General features: G+C 38.4%; 1 long non-coding RNA gene across 1 annotated transcript; it reads left to right on the top strand.

Moving 5' to 3' along the window:
• The first annotated feature begins 4,807 nt into the window (after window positions 1–4,807).
• Window positions 4,808–5,993, top strand: LOC128856312 (uncharacterized). The gene is made up of 3 exons (XR_008453831.1): window positions 4,808–5,041; window positions 5,114–5,315; window positions 5,919–5,993. It is a non-coding gene; the product is annotated as an uncharacterized LOC128856312 (long non-coding RNA).
• The last annotated feature ends 485 nt before the right edge of the window (window positions 5,994–6,478 follow it).

The following is a 6,478-nucleotide window of genomic DNA, read 5'->3' as shown; positions in this document are numbered from 1 at the left end:
CGCCACGTACGACGATAGCCATTGACGTATATGTAGACTAAGATTTTTTTTGGTTTTTTGCTTTCAAATGATTTTTCACCGCTGTATCGTGGCCACCAGGGTACATCAGTTTTTTACGACGTTATTGCATTAATATTAATAACAATTGTAATTTTTAATATTTTTTAATAAAAATTTGTGTCAGTATAGTTGAATATATGTTAAATAAATTATAATTTGTCCGCTCCTCAAATAATCATCCCTACTTATAAAAACAAATTCATGAAAATCACTTAATTTCCACGCGTTCACAGTGTTGTTCCCCCTTAAAAGTACCGCTATTCCCGGCGCAAGATTCAACAAACGAAATTATATTCTTAGTATGCGAGAGTTTGTGGAGTGAGTTTGACAAAGGAATATTAAATTTTATGTACGCTTGTTTGTTTGGCCATGGAACCGCGTACTTCGATAGAAAAGCGTGAGTTAGTTTTGAAGCATTTCAAAAAAGGAATTCGTATCGTAAAATAGGTGAAATTGTATATTTAAGTTCGTCAACAGATCAACACATTATTGAACGCCTTATGCATGAAAATCGTGTGGTAAAAAAGGGACGTCAGGAACCAAATAAAACTTTCACAGCGAAAAAGTGTCGGCGGTTCGTACGCCAAGTGAAGAAAAACCCAGCAACAAGCGCTCCAAAGTTAACTGAAATGGCCAAAAAGGATAAAGGTAAGACTTGCCATCCATTTTAACCAGTTTTGACTATTATTCTTCTTTTTTTATAAAAGTATAGATCATTGTCTAACAAAATTCATGTAAATTCAAATTTCAGACTTAATAAAAAAGTTAGAATATTCCAAAAACTTTTGATTTGTTCTCATTGGATTCGGCATAATTTTACAAATTTCCAAAAAGAAAGAAGAATTGCGAAGAAATGTGTCAGCCACATCACACTCGTAAGCGATAACAAATCTTGGATCTATGCATATGAGCTGTGATGTTCCAAGACGAACTTAATGTAACAAAAGTTGTTCGTGGAAGAAGCACCTCAAAGCACCTCGCCGGCTTTTTCGGAAAATCTTATCATGTCGCAACTGTACTACTAAAGAAACTTAAAGCAGTCAATTCTGAGTGGTACACAACCATTTGTGTGCCAGTAGATTTGGGAGAATTAAGGAAAACCAACCGCCAAAGGCGAGTTATCTTTCACCAAAGCAATGCGAGTTCTCTCGTATCAGCTCCCACCAAAGAGTTTTTGAGTACTCAAAAGATCTCGTTTTGTTCCCGAATAACAAAAGTTAAGTTCAAGATCAACGTTTTTCAACGTCTGAAGAAGCTCTTGAAGCCACTAAACAGCTCGTTTTTGAGATATCCACTTCTAAGTGGTAAAAGCGCTTTGAAAATTGGTTCAAAACAGAAGTTTATTGACTTCCAAGAAAAATTCCTGTAACTCCTGTAAGGAGTTGGGTGTGCAGGTAACATTTCCCTGATCTGGGTTCCAGGTCATAGGAGCATAGAGGCAAAAGAAATTGCTGAAGAGCTAACCAGGAAGGGGTCAACTGAATTGGTCCCTGAGGGTTCCTCCCGCGGTTATCGGCGTCCCCCTGACTGTTGTTAAAGAGGGATTAAAAAAAGAGGTTGTCTGTAAAGTCGGTTTACTGACGATAGTTTAACGTGACAACGTCATAAGAAAATATTGATGGAATGGTTGCAATTTTCAAAACAAAATTTTAATTTTATTTGTTTGATAGATATTTTGTATGGATATAGAGGAGGAGGTAAATGGAATTGCAATGGAATAGGTCAAGTTACATTTACACAAACGTGAAAAATGACGAAACATTTATCCAATTCATGAAAGATATCTTCAATTTCGATTGTGCATCAGACGTTAATAAGTCAACAACACTAAGAGGCACCATCATCGATTTGACTTTTTCAAGACACTTTACACTCGAAACACTCCCTTTCATTTCCTACTTTTTCTATCATCGTCCTATTCTCAACAGAGAAATGGTTCATTACCATGCACACAGGAAGAAGGCATATGCAAATACAAGTATGTGAATTTATATACAAATGCGCATATACATACATATACATACATATATATGCTCACTCAAGTAGGACAGAGCCAGATGTCGAACGTTGCCGAACGCGTTGTGCTCTTTGTCGTTCGTTGCGCGCTCTCGCTGGCAGTTCAAGCACATTAGCTTACATTTGCTTGCGTACGGAATAGATTCGCATATTTCATATGTCCATATGACTTGTATGCATCTTTACATATAGATTTGTTCTTTTTGAAAATTGCGCGAAATTGTATGTGTATATGCATGTTTATATATATATATTAGTATACAACATATCTTATAAGGTATGTCGTAAATATTACCATACATTTTTTCCTTCATATATAATAAAAAAATTAATAATAATAACATTAAAACAACAGGTATTATTAACAAACTTGGTTTTATTTTAAATTCTTCAAGTAAATCAAATTAATAATAATCAATAAGAAGGCATATGCAAATACAAATACGTGAATTTATATATGTACATATGCGCATATACATACATATATACGCTCACTTAAGTAGGAGAGAGCAAGATGTCGAACGTTGCCGTTCGTTTGCTTTGTTCGTTCCGCGCTTTCGCTTGCAGTTCATTCAAGGTAACGGCAATGAGCAAGGTAACGACAAATGAGCAAGGTAACGACACATTTTTTCGTGCGTGCAGCCGGCTAAATCGAATTATAAGACGTTATCACGTCAAAAATAAAAAATATACTTCTATTAGGTGTTTCGACGAGCTCCTCCTCCTATTTGTGGCGGGCGTTTTGATATTGTTCCACAAATGAAGGGACCTATAATTTTAAGGCGACTCGGACCGGCAAATGGTTTTTTATGAGGAGATTTTTTCATGGCCGGGGTATTGCACAACTTAATTCTCAGGAAAGCACAGATCAGACGGAGCTCCATTTCTTCGTGTGCTATTTCTTATGGCCCCAGTACAATAGACGTAGGGCGCAGATAGTACTGGGGACTCCACGCCATTCAATTTCAACTCCACGTAGCTGTGTTTGCTGGTCATTGGACTATAGGCACGCATGCAGAAAAGCTGGGTGTGCTATTTAATCACCATTGCAGAAGCTGTGGGGACCTTTCAGAGAAGGATACTATTGAGCACTTTCTCTGCAAATGTCGGGGCTTCACACTGGGTTACTGGGTGACCCTTTCTTCGACAGCCTCGGGCAGTGCTTCAACCTAAATACCATAAACTTTCCCCATTACATCAACAGCCCTAGATGGAGTTCTTAAACTGGTCTCAAAACGGCGCTTTAATGTTACTCGAGGCGTGCCAGTCTGGTACTTCAACCATTTCACCTACCTACCTACCAACAAAGGAGAACGTTTTGAAAAACAGTAAAGCTGTTTTCATTACTATTTTACCTGCCTTCGTGGATACTTTCCAAATAATAAATTTTTTTTACGGACAAGTATATAAAAAACGTATACATTTTTGATTTTTATACTTGGATTTATTTCAATGTTTTTCAAACATGCAATTGACATCAAGCGTTTGGCTGCATGAAAGTACGCATCCAAAAGCAATGAGCTGTCTATCGATTTGGGGTTGTGATGCTTCAACGCTGTCATCAATCACCCTACAAACGCTCGTATGCACTTCTAAATACAAGAGAGATGCTGAACGAACAACAGCTATAGGAGTTTTCTTATTTTGTTGTGACTTGAACAAATGAACTACGATTTATCGCTTGAAATATCCAATTCAGTGGCATCATTGACACGACCATCAGTGATAACGGTGATCTGGCGACAGTTGCAATTGCAAGCGAACTCAAAAGGAGGCACAGTCGCTGAGAAGAAGGAAAAAGGTCCAACCCATAGATGCGATCGGCCGGCCAAGGCATGTAAGCAATCGATCATTGGATTACGCAAGCGCTGGCGACAAGTAGCTGCAGAAGGCAAACGAGGTGCAACTGTTTGCATGTAGTTGCGACAATTGGGTATTCAAAACTAATTGAAAATAAATAAATTAATAAATAAAAGCAGCAGACTTCTCTGACTTCAAGAAATGTCAACATTGGCGACATTAAAACAAGCTACAACAACATCACACCTGACCTGAAGTCAAACAAGCACACCAGGCACATAAGAATGCAGTCACCGCGTGTTTCGTGGAACGAACACCCGAACGCCGCCAGCCATCCAGCCAGGCAGCAGCCAGTCAGCCAAATGTTGGAGAAGACGCGTTCTTGTGAAAGATGCAACTGTTGAACTGCGCATGCGCGAAGGGCATTTACCTGACAATCAACGCTGCGCTCAGATGTGACTGCAGCAAAGCTGTTGCTGTTGCTGTCGCTGTTGTTCTTGCTGTTGTTGTTGTCACTGAGCGATGCCACTGTTGTGTTGCCGCTGCATGGTGTTCTAGAGTGGCGCCTGCATCCCGCCGTGCCGAGTCTGATAATACGGAATGTGCGCCAGCCGCAGCAACACGAACACACACACACACAAACATACGCACATTCATATTCGTATTTGTATTGGCGTGTGTGCGTGTGCTTACGAGTCCATACGTGCATCACATTCAAATCAGCGAACGCCGAAACGCCAATGGAAGCGTGTGGAGCAAAGAGGTCAATGGGCAGCGCAGTCATCGAGCCAACAGAGACAAATGCAGACTCAAATGCAGCTGAGCACGCAGCAGACAAATAGATGGACAGACAGCGTTTCCATATCAACATATCAGTTAAGCAGACGGGTGGCGGGTTAGTAAAAATTATGCAGTGCAAAGTTGTGGTAAATGAATACCCCCGCATTCCCACACTGCAGCTACAGACACACACACACATACAAGCAGCTGATGGCTGTGCGGCGCTTGGCGCTTAGCGCTCAGTGGTGGCTGGTTATTGGAGCAAACCGGACGTTCGCTTGGCCGTTCAGTCGTTCTCGCCGGCTCACCCGTTGCAATGTTGAATATTTAGCCTTGTTCGAGAGTTTGCGCAGCATGCAACATGTCTGCCATGTGGCTAATTTATGTGCGTGGAACTTAAGCACCCATCAACAAGTTTGCGTAAATGCAAGTAAAGCTCATTTTTTATATCCATTAGGTCATTCAAAATGTTGGCTGCATGCAGAGGACCAACCGACTGCCCGCCACTGATGTGTGGCATTTGTGCGAATGGCGGGAATTTTTGGTTTCTTGTTTGTTTTTGGTGGTTTTTGAAAAACGAAGATTTTTATTTACATACAGACATCAGTGTGGAGGAGGGTGTAAGGAGTTAAGATCAAAACGAAAGCGAACTAAAAAAGGTAATGATTTTTATGTTTTCAGTTATATTAAACAAATTTATATTTAATAATAAATGAGTCTATATTGCATACACTAGGTGTCATATTCCTACTATCCCCTTATTTTTAAGGGGACAGATACTGTAAAATTTCGAAAAAAAAATTTTTTTTTCATAAACTGTTAATATAATCCATTAAGAATATTCAAAACATTTATAGAACGTAAATTTACGTATTTCTTATATTATCGATCGTCAACCGTGACGACTCTTTTCTTTGCGTTCGAGCGCTGAAAGAGGAATTTTCATGCATTCAAACTTTAGACGCGTTTTTCTGAAAACTTTATTTTTCGAATTGGCGTACACGATAACTCGAAAAGTTATTGACCGATCTCCCTGAAATTTTGCACACATCTTTTTTATGATATTACTTTTTATGTGAATTTACAATTCGAAAATTTTTCGAAAAAATAATTTTTTCGAAGCAAAAGTAATAGAAAAGTTCGCCCCAAAATTAAGTTTTTTTTTTAAGCATTTTCTTACGCGAATTTTTTCGATTTATTGTTAATTCATATAGAAATTATGACATTAATAAACAAAAAAATGTTTGGTTTTTTGAATTCAGGCCACTGACGCCGATGCTGCAATGCCCGCCGATTGAGAACCCCGCTGCGACCTTCCTGGAAGAATACAGTGTACATCCGCCATTTTAAATGATTAAAATAAAAAAAAAAGTTTTTTTATATTTTTTTAATGTATAAATAAACTGTATGCCAATTTAAAAAAAAAAAAAAATTGACTTCTTAATTTTAAATAATTTTAATGAAAATCAGGAAAAATATAGCCGTTTACAGGTATCTGTCCCCTTAAATACTATTTGTCAGTGCAATTCTAACGGTAAGATCAGTCCAAATTCGAACACGTCGTCTGCGTTATTTACTATAGCAGTTATTGGTCATGCTAGCGACAAAAAATGATCACCTACAATGTGTCGTCATCATTTCTAACGGTACTTATTTTCGGTAATACGTAGTAAAGCGAGTGTCAAAAGTGTACACTCATCATTTACGGACTCGCGTTTTGTGTTGTTAGGACAATTTTTTGGTAAGGAAAGTTATTGTTTTTATTTACTAAGCTTTTCGTTTATGGGTTTTCAATAGAATTCTGTGCGTAGCCTTAGCTTAG

This window comes from Anastrepha ludens, chromosome 3 (assembly GCF_028408465.1).
Source record: "Anastrepha ludens isolate Willacy chromosome 3, idAnaLude1.1, whole genome shotgun sequence".
In the NCBI taxonomy this organism is placed as follows: domain Eukaryota; kingdom Metazoa; phylum Arthropoda; class Insecta; order Diptera; family Tephritidae; genus Anastrepha; species Anastrepha ludens.
This window is presented reverse-complemented; position numbering and strand designations above follow the sequence as displayed.